Raw genomic sequence first — 15,871 nt, 5'->3', positions numbered from 1 at the left:
TGAGATTGAATGTAGTATAACTTTCTATACAAAGAGAACTACAGGGAACTGGGAGCTTAGTTGGTGAGGAGAGAAGATCTTGGGATTGTGGTAGTGCCTGCCTGCACTCACCAGTAGTTATCGGAAGAAAACACTGTATCTCATCAAGCTGCTGTGTAGACTTGTTGTCACTAGTGAAGTCCAGATGGAAAAGCAAATTTGAAGAACATGTTGCTCGAAGCTGGCTTCGAGAAGTCATGGAAAGGTGGTGGCCACAACTATCAAGCAGAAATCATAAATGATGGAAATGTTCTGATTTAAAAACAATCAGGTGGATTGTGGGAACAGGAAAACCATCTTACATTGGTTCCAGGGTATACTGTGAATACAGCCAAGGATGCAGATGTGTATTTATTACAGTCATGTTGAGAAATTTTGTCTACTAAAGAGCATTTGGTTATTCAAAACATTGCTGAACTGTATGATTTCAAAAAGAAGGTCTCTCTGAGAATTGTAAACTGTAGCAGAAATCAAAATATGTTTTCTTTCGAAAGCCACATAGTAAAACCCTAACAATCTGTTCACATTGAAGTAGGAAAATATAAAAAGAGCAACTTCAACTTCAATGAGGTGAAAGTGACTGTGTCAAAAGATTGTTTGCCTTTGTTGCATTTGGGATTTATGTGGTTATTTGATAATATTGTTTAAGAACTACTGGGTTTTAATGAAATCCTGCATAAGAATATAATTTATACTATGTGGGGGGAGAAAAGAAGACAGGACCAATTACTAAGAACCACAAAGAGCAGTCATAGTGAAAGTTTTTGTTTTTGCTTTTTTAATTTTTTAGAGAGATTTTTGTGATAGGACATGTGCACTAACTGGAGAGACAGAGAGAAATCACAACCCCCCCAGTGGGGTGGCCACACCACAATCCCTTCTCCATTCTCCTCTCAGGATTTTGGGCATGCACGCACATGCACCCAGCATGAGTTATAAGCCACCAGATCCGGAACTTGAACCATGGTCGACTACGTGGCAGTCCAGTGATGTAACCATTACACCACCCACTGGTCCCTCATCATAAAATTTTTAAGATTGTGTTTTATTAAAAAGAAAAGTATACAAAGAGTGAAAGAGACTTTTGAAATTTTAAAACATCATAGAAATGATATTAGAGTTATTTTTGTCCACACTGAAAAGAAAAAAAAAAAGAAAAACCATCAATCAACACTTTGTACATAGTAGATTCTCATCAAATCATAACTATTTCTTAGGAATGTTAGACTTCAATGTTTGAAAAGTAAAACATCAATAATTAGCTTTAAAATAATATTTTAAGAAAATAAGAGAAATGTCATGAAGAAATATATCCTATCTGCCAAGGAATAGTGTTGACAGCTTTTTTTTTTTTTTTTAATTGTGCCAGAGGACACATGTGCTCAGAGAGAGAGGCAAAGTGAGAAAGAACCTCCTGTGGAGAGTGGCCATGCTATCATACAATCTCTTCTTCTCCATCTTTTCTTCCTTCTGGGATTTTTGGGCAGGCACACACACATACCTGGCAAGTCCTTCAAGCCACTGGGCCCAGGATTCACACTGCACAGTTAGCCATGTGAGATTCAGTAGCCTTAATTGCTTCACCACCAGTTGGCCCAACTGATAGACATTTTGAAAGAGGCCAGATTGTCTGGAGTAGAAAAAAAGTGACAGATATGGGCCAGCAGGTAGCAGAGAGGGTAAGGCAGTTAATCCCATGTAGCCAACTGCACGATTTGAGGCCAAGACTCAGGCTTGAAACTCACCTGGATGCCTATGTGTGCATGCCCAAAATCCTGAGAGGAGAATGGGAGAGAAGAGATTGTAGCATGGCCATCTTCCCTGGAGATGATTTCTCACTTTCCTTCTCCTTTTCTCTCTCTTGTCTGTCTCTATCCAGCAAGCTCATATATCCTATAAAAAAACTGAAGAAAGGAAGAAAGAAAGAAAAGGAAGGAAGGAAGGAAGGAAGGAAGGAAGGAAGGAAGGAAAAGAGAGAAAGAAAGGAAAAGAAAGAAAGGAAAAAGGAAAGAAAAAGAAAGAAAGAAACAAATAAACAGAGGACCCATACCTAGACACAGCAAGACCACATACAAAATGTTTTTTGACTCCTTGGATCCTGAAATTAAAGTGTTTCTTCTTGAAACAAGAAAACTAAGGAACTTCTGTTGGTTTTTCTGGCCTTTTTCTTTTTTTTTTTTAATTGCCAGAGGTCATGTACTTGCTGAGAGAAAGAAAGCATCCCCAGTGGGATGTGGTCACACCACAATGCCTCCCCTCCATTTCTCCATCCCATCGGGATTTGGAGCACACATGTGCATGCACCCACTGTGCTTTTCCAGCCTCTAGGCCCAGGATCCAAACTGCACAGGCCATGTGGAATCTGGTTTCCTATACATGGTACCTAACCACTATACTAAGACCAGACATGGATTTGATGGTTCTTGAAGATGAGACTAAGACTCACTTGTCCCCTATGCCTCATGACTTTGAGGTTTAGAAGCATTCCCAGGCATTATAAATTATCATGAGAAACACTGGGGAAAATATAGACAAACCTTCCCTACAGGCGTCACTCCCTGGACCTCAGACTCAACTGGCGTGGCTGGGTAAAGAGGGTGAAACGATTAGAAACAGCCAGTTGTAGCTACTGAAGGTAGCAGAGGGATTTCAACTTGATTTTGTATTTCAGAGGTCATTTAGACCAACATTCATTTACCAGAGAGCTGAGTTGGACCAAGTCACGGAGCCACTGAAAGGCAGAGCCAGCCCTGGAGCCCAGAGCACACAGCTCCTAATCCAAAACTTTTTTTCCACACACCACAGCTGCTGCTTTACAGTTACTGAGGTTCTGGGATCTTACTCATTCAAATGCAAATGCTTTGTGTGCTTCTTTAATAGGACGTTTTGTTTTGTTTTGTTTTGTCTTTGCTAGGATTTGCTGTATCGGGTAAATGAATGTGAATTGGAGGTGTTAAAACCATCAGCCTCTTTTAAAGCATCATTCTTTTTCTTGTTTCAATTTTTGATGTGGAACCTTTGCTTTTTTATATTCTCGCAACTTGAATTGGAGACCACAGCATGTATAACTTGATTTACTTGTTCTAGTGGGTAACAGAAGTAGAGAGCCTGAGAATAATGACATCAGTGGCTCACAGGAAGGTCTTCCCTGTTCTTGCTCCCACCCATACTTTGGGATAAAGTCCAGCAAATTCGTTTCTATGTAACAGTGCTGCAGCTGGGCTCAGCAGGGTCTGGGTGGTCTCACCAAAGCTGACAATGTCTGTAGCTTGAGAAAGCTAGTGGTGTATTAGACATACAATATTATGCCCCTGGGAATAAGTCATGATTAATACACGTTGCCATTCACCATTCATCAACTAGTTATTGAAATCATACTCTATTCTAGATATTCCATTAGGTTCTAGGGATTCACTGTTCCTGCCTCTTGGTCCAGAGGAATAGCCAGATAAATGAACAAGTAATTATAATGCAATATGGTAGATGCTGTGGGAAGATAAGGCCAAATTATGATATTAACATACTGGACTGGCATCGAACCCAAAGTCAGTGAATCCTTTTTAGAGGCAATGATATTTAAGCAGAGATAGGACTGGTGAAGAGGTAGAGTAGAGAATGTCTTTGATAGAGTAAACTGGATAGTAAAGGCCCAGAAGCAAATATGCCACCTCCTATTCATGATCTCTGGGGATGAGGGGTGTTGACATGATACGGACGGGAGTGGTGCTGGTGTACTCAGAGAAGGGGGTATGCACGAGTATCTGGCCACTCAGGAAGACATTCTTGAGTGGTGGAGGGAACATGAACATAGTTTTCTGATCCAGTGAGAGCCCATATCTGTTTTTTTTTTTCCTAAGGCACATGTACTGGCCAGAGAGAAAAAGAGGAAAAGAGCACTCCTCCCCCAACCGCATTTGAGTGTAGCCACACCCTTCTCCATTTCTTCATCCTGTGGGGATTTGGGGCATACACACACATGTTCCCATCTTGTTTTTCAAGTGGCCAGGCCCAGGATTCAAATGGCGTGGTCAGTCATGTGGGATCCAATTCCCTTAACCACCATGCCACAGGGTCCTCCCCAGAACCTGTATCTTTAAAGAGCATGGCTAGGAAGGCAACAGAGGTGGGATCAGCTGCCGCTAATAGGAAAAAATTTCAAAATAACTGTCGCTTAAACAAGGTCGAGGTTTACTGTGCTCACATGGGAAAGCAGCCAGCATGCAGGCAGTCGGAATGGACTAGCTGCTCCACACCATCATGTAAAAGGAGGTCCCACTCCTCTGCTTCTGGAGCCTGACTCTCCACATGTGATGTCTTCCTAATGACTCCTTACGCTAGCTACTACATCTTCATCCTAGGAGGAGGCTGGGCTGGATACCTATGAGACCTTTCTACGCAGGTCGATACTTTTCCTATTTCTTCCCAGATCAATCAAACTATTTGATTTCAGGACAGTTTCTATGTGCCGCTGATTGAGTTTCTCAGCCTTATTCTTTGGCACAGCAGTGGATGGAGGCTTCCACCACCACCTTCATTACATAACTGTTGTATGTCCAGCAATCATTTTCTATTTCTTCCAGTGTTGTTGAACATTTCTGGGTTTTTTTTAAAGATTATTTTAAATTTTCTAACTTTATATCTTTAAGTAATTACAGACTTATAAAAAAAGTTGCAAAATTACTACAAAGGTTTCTCATATATCTTTCTCCCTTCCCAATGTCACTACCTACATAACTGTTGTATAATTATCAAAATCAGGAACTTAGATTGACAAAACACTTGGAATGCATCTATATACCTTGCTCAAATTCCAGTGACCCACTAATGTCCTCTTACCTGGTTCAGATCCAGTCCAGGACAACACGGTGCAGTTAGTCGTGGTGCCTCCTCGGTCTCGTTCATGCACATACCTTTTATGCCTTTTAAATGCATCATATCAGAAGACATACGGCATCTGTGTTGCTCAGTACTAGTAATTTAAATCTTCATCTCTTGATTAAGGTAGTGTTTGCAGGTTTCTCCATCATAAGATTGGCTATATATTTTCCTTTGAGATTATTGAGTGTCTTGTAGGAAGATACATTGGAACTATGCAAATATCCCTTTTCTCATCATTCTCTCTCCCCTCGTGTTTGTAGCACCTACTGATGACTTTAGCCAGAAACACTCCTGTGGCATTTGTCAGATTCCGATGTTTGTTTTGGCCTTTTGGAATGCAATCATGGGTGCATATCTAAAGCTGGGTTTGGGAATATCAGGTTTAACTCCTCTCAAACTGCTATCCACTTCAGTTGTTCCCTGACCTTCAAGGGCAGCTATACAACTGTAGACCACTCTACAACTGTCACACGAAAGTCAGCCACAGGGAACTGTACCTGTTCAGGCATTCGCGCCTGCATATCCTTGATTTGCTGGTTTGTTCATTCTTTTTCTCTTCTTAGTCTAGATTCCAAGATTTATTCCTGGAATCAATCTGGATCTGTGGTTACAGGTTTGTATCTTATTGGTTCACCATCCCATCGTCCCCTCTCTTTGATTAAATAACCTTGACTCCCATCCTGATTCTCAGCATTCTGCAGCCCTCTGAATGTGGAGTCCATGACAGCCTCAAGTATAAAAAGCCTTTCTGTATGTAGGTCCAACTCTTCAAATCAAACATTTTCTCTCTGGAAGAATAGGATTCTACATCAGACAAGTAATCCAAGTACTTGGGAATTTGGAGGATATGTATAATCCTACCGAGTAAGTGATAATGTCGTAGGATGGGAAAGTGCTGAGCTGCATTGTGAAAAATCATTGGTCCTTTGGGTCCAGATCACTAAAATTAGAGACCTGTCCCTAGGCGCAAAATAAAGCCACAACCACAATAAAAGGAGGGAGAAAGAGAATTTAATAGGAAAGAAAAGTTTTAGAAAAGAAGTACACCCAAAAGACTTTGGGGCAGGCAGGTTGCTAGGGAGCAACTGCATTTGGAACTGGGTTAGGTGTTATTTCTATTACTAGAGGTGATCATGAATATGCTATGTTCTTTGTCTGAACTTGACGGCTTTTTCCTGCAGTTGTGCATCTCTCTCACAGGTGAAGTATTTGATGGATTTGATTACCTAACGGGCGTGCCCAGTGTGAGCCATGATGACAGGAATATCCTAATTAGGATGAACTGCTCAATTAGGCTATTGCCCCAGTGAAAATCAGGATGTTGACCAAAATGTCTGAGTCTTTTTGTATTTATGAGGAATGATAAGCAGGAAATTTACAATCATCCCTTTGTGTCTTCCTTAGTTATCAAGAAAGAAAAATGGGATTTGTCTTGCCTCTCTGACACCAGGAGCAGGGTAGGGAGAAGGCATTTTCATGGAGGATCTGGCTGTAACTCCTGATAAATTGTGATCGATGTGGCATGTGTCCTTCTGCTATTTTCTTAGGACTGCCACTCATTACTAGCTACCTGTCTATCACAATATTTCTGTCATCAAAAATAAAAAGCAAAGACTAAACTATTGCCACCCCCGATTATCCATCTCAGGGATGATGGGGAATTGAGGAAAAAGGTGGTATGGACAAACTCCACTAAAGAGTATGTCAAAATCTTAGAGAGCAGACCATAGTATTTTTGTTTATCGGAAGTATGCATGGGGCAGCAAATGGTGGTTAAGGTGCTGGACTCCCGCATGGCTGGCCGTAGTTTGATTCCCAAAGCTAGCAGCTAGAAAATCACGCTGGGTGCATGAGCATGTGTGCCCAAAATCCCAGGAGGAGAAGGGATTGTGGCGTGGCTGTTCCCCCTAAGGGATAATTTCTCACTTTCTCTCTCACTGTCTTTCTCTGTCTCTCTCTCTGGTGGGCACATGTGCCCTGTGGCTAAAACTTTAAAAAATAAAAAGTATGTATGCATCAGAAGAGTGTCTTAGCACAAAGTAAACTTTTTTCAAAATCTGGACATGAGTATGAATAAGAAATAGGATTGAGGTACAGGAGTCAAGCTAGTGTCAGCAACTGCAGTATGGGAAAAGAAGGAACATGATGATAGTAATAAAAATCTCTTCACTTGTCCTCACTATGCACAGGCACCATTGTGGGCTCATAACCAACAGAAGGAAACTGCAGAAATTTCAGGGAAAAATAGAATTAAAGTACAAGTTTCTTTTGGTGCAGAAAAAAAATTGAAATCCATTCATGGTTTTTTCATAGTGTATGCTTTCCACGAACTTTTTGAAGGCCCCCCCCCCCACTAACTCACTTAGTCTCCAAAATAACCCTGTTGACTGAAAGTAATGAAACAACCAAAAAGCACTCAAAATGAGTGAGGGAGCCAACATTCCATCCCAGATAGTCTGACTTCAGAACCTCCCAATCATTGCCAATCTTGCCAGGACAGATAGCACATCAGGAAGGAGTTTGCTTTGACACTTGGGCTGCCTGCCTAGGCTATACCATGTGGAGAAAGGTAAGTGGTGAACTTTCTAGGTCAATCTTGTTGGACTAGAATTGATGATGACCTGCAGCTGGTGGTCCAGATAGGTGGTGGTTTATGAGAGGGCCCATCTGATGACTGACCATATATACTTGTAATAGAAAATACTCTTTTCCAGGTCAACCAATGGCATGGTCATTAAGGCAGCTGGATCATATATGGCCTGCTGTGCAGTTCAAATCCCAGACTTGGTGGCTGTGCATGCATGCCTAAAATCCTGAGAGGAGAAATGGAGGAGAAGGGATTGCGATATCGCCATCCCTATAAGGTGTGCTTTCTCACTTTCCCTTTATTTCTCTCTCTAGTGAGTGCACACACCCTCTGGAAAATTAAAAAAAAAAAAACATAGAAAATGCTTATTCCATTTGGAATGTCCATACTGATGCTATGCTGTCATGGCTTCCTGCCCACGAGAAGCACAGGCCTTGGCTTTATGGACAATGGAAAATATGACTTTGTTATTGCATCGCTTCCCACTTGCCCTCATTCTATCCATAGGATCCCAGTCACCAACAGCACCAGTACATTCAGGACGCGAAGTGCATGAAGTAACCCATGAACACAGTGGGAGGGAACCATGCTCTCTCCTAGAGAGGACAAAGTGAAACAAACCAGAAGCTATGCTACCAAGGGGAAGACGGAAAGAGGGAAGAACCAACGCTGATACAGTAAGTACTGAAAGGGCCATACTTTTGTAAAATATTAAAATTTTTCCAGTTAGCTAATCAATGTTCACTGCCCTAAGCCACCCCCTACGCAGTGCTCCCTCACCTGTCACCATCACTTCCATCTCTCCTTCCAGCAACTAAAGGGTTAATGTCTGGTTAGCTCAGAATGATTAGGACTTACCCACTCTATAGATGTTTTATACGTTACCCCTGGAGGGAACTAATACCCCGAAAAATCTGACAGAAGTACTGCCTGACATCTTACCTCTCATTGTTTTACTGCAGAGAGGAATTTTCACATGGCATAGTCTCTCTCTCTCTCTGGAAATACTGTACTCATTGGCATCTTTCATCATAGAACTCTGATACTGAAGGTTCTACTTTCACTTCCCTTCCTTGGCAGAAACACCCATCAGAAATCTCAGCTCAGATTCCTCTGAGCCATTGAACATGGCCTTGCTCTTTTACAGCTTCATCTCAGGATCAGAGGCACTGAATGGTCCAGGAACCTTTACAAAGTGGCAGGAGAATGTCCCAGTATTGATCCCTGGGGAGAGGAGGAGGGTGCTTTTACATTCTGTGATGTCATGTGGCTTCTTTTATGAAATTAATTGATGACATATCAAAGAAGGCCAGTTCAGCCACTAAACTAATTTAAAAAGCTTTCCAGTCACGGTGTATGATGGGATGATTTTATTTACATGTATACATTGTGTAATGATTACTGCAATCAAATTAACATGTCCATCACCACCTATAGTTACAATTCGTGTGTGTGGGTTTGGAGGGTGGTGTGAGGACACTTAAATTCTGCTCTATCAGATTCAAAACCAAGAACAACACTTATTCAAAGTCCCTTCTTCAATTTTCAGTTTCCTTGGACCCTAAAGCTGTTTTTTGTGTGTTTGTTTGTTTTGTTTTGTTTTGTTTTGTTTTTTACAAACCCCTTACCTCCTTTGAAGCCTTCCTGATTTTTTCCTCTTCTCCTTCCAGTGCCTTATTTTATAGACAGTGTCTTATACTATTTCTCACCATTACGCCTTTCTCTTGGGTCTAGTTCTCATCTCCTTTTATCATTCTCATTATTATTACTATTATAGTTGTGCATATTATGGGATACAGGTGGTTTTTAATTCATGGGTACGACGTGTAATAATCGGATCAGGGCAGTAAGCATATCCACTGTCTCCGCCATTCGTCATTACCCTGCGTTGTGAACACTCAAACTCCTCTCTTACAGCTGTTCTCAGCTATGCACCAAATGGTCACCAATAGTTACTCTACTGAGTTGTGGTATTCTAGAACTCGTTCCACTAATCAGAAAGATCCAGAAGTTGTATACTGGAGAAAGTAATTAAAGTGAAGAACAGACACAAAGACAGAGAGGGCTCGCTCTGTCTGGTCTCAGAGAAAATGATGTACAAATGGAACTGGCCTTTATGGGTACAATGCTGTGAGTCCATTTTGCTCCAGGGAGAGTCAACAAGTTTTTTGTTGTTGTTGTTGTTAAATCTTTGAAAATACCAGATTTTATACACTAAAGAAGCTTAGGTTTGATCGTCCACGATTACGATTGCCTAGAAAATGATGGTGGCATGTAGTTACTAGGAGGGGCGATGCATAAGGGAGGGGACACATCTGGTGCAATTAAGTCAGTCATCTAAGCAAACCTACTTCCTGTGAGTAACACAAGTTAACTTTAGTGTCAGTTAGGGAATTAAAGTGATAAGGAAATAGTCTTTGGGCCTCAGATCCAGCTAGAAATTTTTCAGCCTGCACCTTTAGCCTGGATGACTTACCGTTCTGGTTTCAGTAAGACCTGGAGTACATCTTATGCTTCCTTTCTTGTCTATGCCTTCTGCTTCATTTCTGTACTTCCATAGTTATAACACAATATTTATGTTTTTAAATGAATTGCAGGAAAAATAATTCTAACTCACTCAAGAATTGCTTTGAACAGGCCCTGTGATCTAGTGAAGGGTGTCGGATCCCACTTAGCCAACTGCTTGAGGGGTCTGCCAGTCACATGTGTGTGGGCCCCAAATCCTGACAGGATGGAGAAGTGGAGAAGCGATTGCACCATGACCACGCCCTCTTGAGGAGTTCTTTCTCCCTCTTTGTGTCTCTTTGGAGCACATATGTGCCCTCTGGCAATAAAATGATTAAATTAAAATTTTAAAGATATTTTTTTAAAAAAGAGTTCCTTTAACTTCTTGATATATTATGTTAGTGTTTGTCCATAACCATGTAAACAATTATAACTCTTGCCTTAAAATAGTATCTCAACTATTTTTCATGTTATTATATGGTATTACAAATCGAGCAACTATGTACTAATTTCCTTAACTATTCCCTTCTTGTTGTTTGTGGCTTGTTTTTATTTTATGGCTACAGATCATCTTATGATGAATACTTCCATCCCCCCACCCCCAGGATAAATCCCTAGGGGTTAGAAGAGTGCCATTAACTATATAGCCATTAACTTCCCATTAGGGCTATACTAATTTATACCACTTGCTTTATTAAATGTAAGTATTCTCTTTGGGCGTGCTATCCAATTTTCTTTTGCGTTTTTATTTTAACCCTTTTGCTTAGAAAAATTTTGCATTTTGTGTAATTAGCTATACTTTTTCTATATTTTATATTGCTTTAATTTTTAGAGTGTTATCATCACTTTAAAGTCGTTAACAAATTCTTCCTCTCAGCGAGCTCATCTGTACTTTTCCTAATACTTAGCTCCTTGATATATTTGGAGATTTTTAAAATATGGTTGTATATTTTGTCTGTTTAAGCAATGTATAATTAATCCCATCCCAACCTGGGCTAAGTTCCGGGCTCCCTATGGTTTGCCACTCATGTATTTCTGTTTTTCATACATGTTTCTTTGCTTTACATGTGACACTTTATAGTATATTTTGATATCATATAGAGATACTTATTCCTTGTTAACATTTTCTCAAAGTATTCTTCTCTTATATCCTAATAATCTTCCCTTCCATGTTATTTAAGTAGTCTCTTCTCTTGGTTATAGCCTAAGAGCCAGTGCTGTGATGAACTCACCTCGAATAATAAATTCATACCTCTGAGTCTAGCATTCATTCTCTTGTCCTTCTCTGCCCTTTCACTCCAAGCGGTGCTGTTCTTTGCACCTCTCAGATCTATTATCCCAGTCCTTCACTTCATTTCTCATCAGCTTGACTGAGCAAAGTGTCAATCATTTTAGAATAGACCTATCACCATTTCAGTTTTCTCACTTCATCTTTCCATCTGAGCTGTACTGCCAATCCCTAACTGCAGAGGAGCTGCCTGTTCACGTTCGCAGTTTCCTCTCCTCATTTTGCCTTATACAGCTAGACAGAAACCAAGCAACTACTGATTGACACATGAGAAATTGCTGTTATTGAGTAGTTAGGATTTTTGTGAGGGTGATAGAAGATTGGAATTAGCAGACACAAAGCTTGGCAAATAAAAATATGAGGCATTCTTCAATCCACAACATTCTCCTTTTTAAGGTTTGTTTTGTTTGTTTGTTTTTGTTGTTTTGTTTTGTTGCCATAGGGCACATGCACACAGTGGAGAGAAAAAGAGAAAGACAGTGAGAGTGAAAGTGAGAAATCACCAGTCATGGTAGGTGGCTATGCCACAGTCCCTTCTCCTTCACTCTCCTCCTGGGATTTTGGGCATGCACACACATGCAGCCGGCATGATTTTCAAGCAACCAGGTCCGGGGCTCGAACTGTAGTTAGCCATATGGGAATCCAATGCCTTAACCACTATGCCACCTGCTGGCCCCAAATCTACAACTTCCTTCCAGTCAATGTTGAAACACATCAGTAACCCAACAAGAAGATCAAATGGTCACATTAGGAACACAACACGTGAAAGCAAATTTCCTTTGTTGACATTAGTGTTTGTTAAACGAGGGAAGCTATGGATGGTAAAAAACACATCGAAAGAAGAGGGATAAAGAGAGTGACAGAGATTGAGATGGAGACAAGGATTCCTGTCTCAATAAATCTGAGCTGCTAGACATCTCACACATTATCTTTTCCAAGTCTGATAAAAACCCATCACAGAAATAATGTCCCCAACTAGCAGCAGAGGGAGCTCAAGCTCAGCAAAGTTAAATAAACTGCTCAGAGAAACCAGGAGGAACTGGTGGAAGCAGAGTCTCAACTCAGATCCTAAACTTGCTGTCTATCTGCCTAACATACCTTCATGCTAATCTTGTAAACAGGTAGGAAAACATGAATTAACAGTTCTGTAACTGCAAAAATTATATTTTGTTGAATAAATATATGTTGCTACTTCTTTGTGTATGATCTCCAGACCCCTAATCTAAATACATGCCTGCCAGGGTCAGCAGATGATGTGGTGGTTAAGACACTAGACTCCCAGATAACCAACCACAGTTTGAGTCCCAGATCTGGTAGCTTAAAAATCATGCTGGGCACATGTGCATGCATGCCCAAAATCCCTGGGAGAGAATGGAGGAGAAAAAATACTCCAATAAATACTTACCTCTGATACCTTACAGCCTGTTGAACTTAGTACATTTGCCCGGACTACTTCTACTGCCCCAGGAATTCCTATCTCAGTGAGTATTTGCTGATACCCATAGGTGTTGAGGAGTCATCTTTGACATTAGTTCTTCCTCATCGCACCTTCTGCACCTCTGCCACTGTCTTGCTGGAAGCCACCCTGATGGCTGTCTGGATTGTTGATTCTGGCTTTGACACATCCCCCCTTACCTTCCTCCTGTCAGTTCTTCTTTCAGAAAGCTAATTTCACATTTAGTGACTGAAACAATGTAATGGTTTTCTCACCTTTCCTTTCCCCTTCTTATCTCTCTTCTTTTTCTTTCTAGTTTATGTATTTCGTCAAAGAAAGAGAGAAAAATGAGAGAGACAGGTTTTTTTTGTTTTTTGTTTTGTTTTGTTTTGTTTTGTTTTTTGAAAGGGTTTTGCTATAGGGCACGTGTGCTCACCAGAAAGACAGAGAGTCAGAGATACAGAAAGTGAGAAATCACCCCCCAAGGGGGATGACTTTGCCGCAATTCCTTCCCCTCCATTCTCCTCTCAGAATCTTGGGTGTGCATGCACACAGCATGAGTTTAAGCCACCGGGTCCAGGACTCGAACCACAGTAGACCACTTGGGAGTCCAGTGACATAGCCATTATGCCAATGCTAGCCCCGAGATATAGTTATCTTTAACAGAGCTTCATCATGCCACAAACTCCCCAAGCCCACCCTGCCAGCCTTCAAGCCAGCCAGGTCCATGGGAGCACCTCTGAGCATGTCTGGTGTGTGCAGGCCAACTGGGGATCCAAACCCAAAGACTCCCAAGGTTCCAGTGTCGTATGGTGGTGCCCTACTGCCTACACCACCACGACTAGGCCAGATTTTCTACTTGGGGGTCATAAAATTCAAAAACCTTCCATCAATTTATTCAACCCAGTGTGATCTGGCCCCCTAAGTGTCTCTGCAGCCTCATCTCTCCCCGCTGCCTCCTTGCTCTCCATGTGTCCATCACAGACTAACTTTCTTTAGTACTCCAAATCTGCCATATTCCCTCCAATCTCAGATTCAGGACATTGGCATAGTTAATGGCCGCCCATCTCTGTTCTGTCTTTCCCCATAATTCTGTTTTTTCTATGCAAAAATACATCATGACTTTTCCAATGACCCAATACTTACATTTTCTCACCTATTGTTTAACTCATTTGTGGCGTTACTGTAATTGTCTGTCTCCCTGTCTTAGAAGGTATGTTCTGCAAAGACAGAGATTAGTGTCCATTTTGTTGACTGATATCCAGAGCAATCCCTAGTCTCACTAGTTACTTAACCAATAGTTATTGAATAAACTGTTTTGTCCATTTTGATTTATGACACACAGACGAAGAAAGAGCTAGCTTACCATATTCCTCAGTAGCATGTGGTCATGGACCTGCAAGAAATTGGGCATCTTTGGGGCCCAGAATCAGAGTCAGAAACTGTGGGTTGGAGTGGCAAGGCAATAAATGAGCAACATGATTTAAAGGGGACTATAAAAAGCCTGCGTTTGGGTCCAAGAAGAAATAGAAAAACAGGTATGCAATGACTTGTAGAAGGGATTATGAAAAATGCTTTAGGTTTTGTTGGGGGTTAAATTTGTTGTTGCCTTTTGTTTGTTTGTTTGTTTGCTTGCTTTTTAAAAAGTTAACATTTTGCATGGGTATAGCACATTTGTTACAATCAATAAACCAATATCGATACATTACTACCAGCTGATATCTGTAATTTACATTAGGGTTAACTCTTTGTGTTGTACACTTCTGTGAGTTTTGATAAATGCATGATGTCATGTATCCACCATCAGAGCATCATACAGAATAGTTTCACTGCCTGAAAATCCCCTGTGCCTCCTGTCCCAGCTCCCAACATCTGGAAACTACAGTTCCCCTCTTTCTGGAGTTTGTTCTTTTTTCCAAAATCACTTAAAGAAGAAGTCATATAGCTTTGAGCCAGTAAGCTGGCTTCTTTTACTTAGCTATGTATTTAAGTTTCTTGTATATCTTTTTGTGGCTTGATAGACGTTTTTATTGCTAAATAGTCTATTACTGGGGTGTACTGCCATTTATTTGTCCATTTATCTATTGAAGGACATTTTGGTTGCTTCCAATTTTTAACAGTTAAACATTAGGTTTTTAGCTAGTAGAAAACACATGATCATCAATCCCTGTAAATACTCTGTTAATACAGCGCTAAGATCAAGCCCTATACCGACTCCAGTGGTAAAGATGTCTATACACAGTGATCCTGCCGTCTCTGCAGATTTCAGCCCTGCTCTCTGATGCATTCCATTATTATTATTATTGAGAATTTGTATCAAATTCTGAGCCCAATACTTTTCTGATAAAGCATATTCGGGGGAAAAATGAATCAAGACAATTAAAGGACACAAAATTCTCTCCTTTGAAGAAATAAGGATATCTTGACTAAAGAAGAGAAATGCAGAGACCCTGATATCATTTTAACAATGTTAAAGGCAGTCCTAGGAAAGAGATCGACACTGTTCCATAGGACCATGAAGACTGAAACTAGGAGCAGTGGGTGAAGCAGCACTGGAACTGACCCCAGATTTGGGAGGGTGCTGAGGATAGTCACCCACTTTGCTGTAGGCATTTTCCTATCTCTGTCTTCAAAGAGCAGAACAGAGTTGCCATCTGACATTTGATCTCAAAATAGTACAACCTTGGGCCAGCTAGTGGCATGGTGGTTAAGGCAGCTGGATCCCATGTGACTAACTGTATGGTTGAGTCCAGGACTGGCAACTTGAAAATCATGAGATGATTTTCATTTGAAATCTCCGTTTCATTTAAAATCATGCTGGGCTTGTATGTGTGTGTGTCCAAAATCCTGCAAGGAGAGATGGAGGAAAGGTAGTTGTGTTGCGGTATGGCCATCCTCATGGGGAGTGCTTTCTCTGTCTCTCTGTCTCTCTACAGCAAGCACACTGCACACACCCCCCCAAATTAAAAATTAAAAAAGAGAAATCCTTACATATACCCTACATTAACTGGATGACAAAACTTATCAATCAAGGGAACCAGCAGTTAGCATAATGGCTATGTCACTGGACTCCCACGTAGTCGACCACGGTTCGCGTCCCAGACCCAGTGGCTTAAAACTCACGCCGGGCGCGTGTGCA

The 15,871-nt window shown here is 41.0% G+C and overlaps 1 long non-coding RNA gene across 5 annotated transcripts in view; it reads left to right on the top strand.

Moving 5' to 3' along the window:
- Positions 1 to 15,871, top strand: part of LOC102479417 (uncharacterized) — a 60,045-nt gene that overhangs the window by 14,992 nt on the left and 29,182 nt on the right. For all 5 annotated transcript variants that reach the window (XR_334610.1, XR_334608.1, XR_001370405.1 and 2 more), the window contains exon 2: positions 8,012 to 8,181. This is a non-coding gene — a long non-coding RNA (uncharacterized LOC102479417). The remainder of the gene's footprint in view (positions 1 to 8,011; positions 8,182 to 15,871) is intronic.

Source organism: Tupaia chinensis, unplaced genomic scaffold (assembly GCF_000334495.1).
Source record: "Tupaia chinensis unplaced genomic scaffold, TupChi_1.0 Scaffold000249_1, whole genome shotgun sequence".
NCBI classification, from domain to species: Eukaryota; Metazoa; Chordata; class Mammalia; order Scandentia; family Tupaiidae; genus Tupaia; species Tupaia belangeri.
This window is presented reverse-complemented; position numbering and strand designations above follow the sequence as displayed.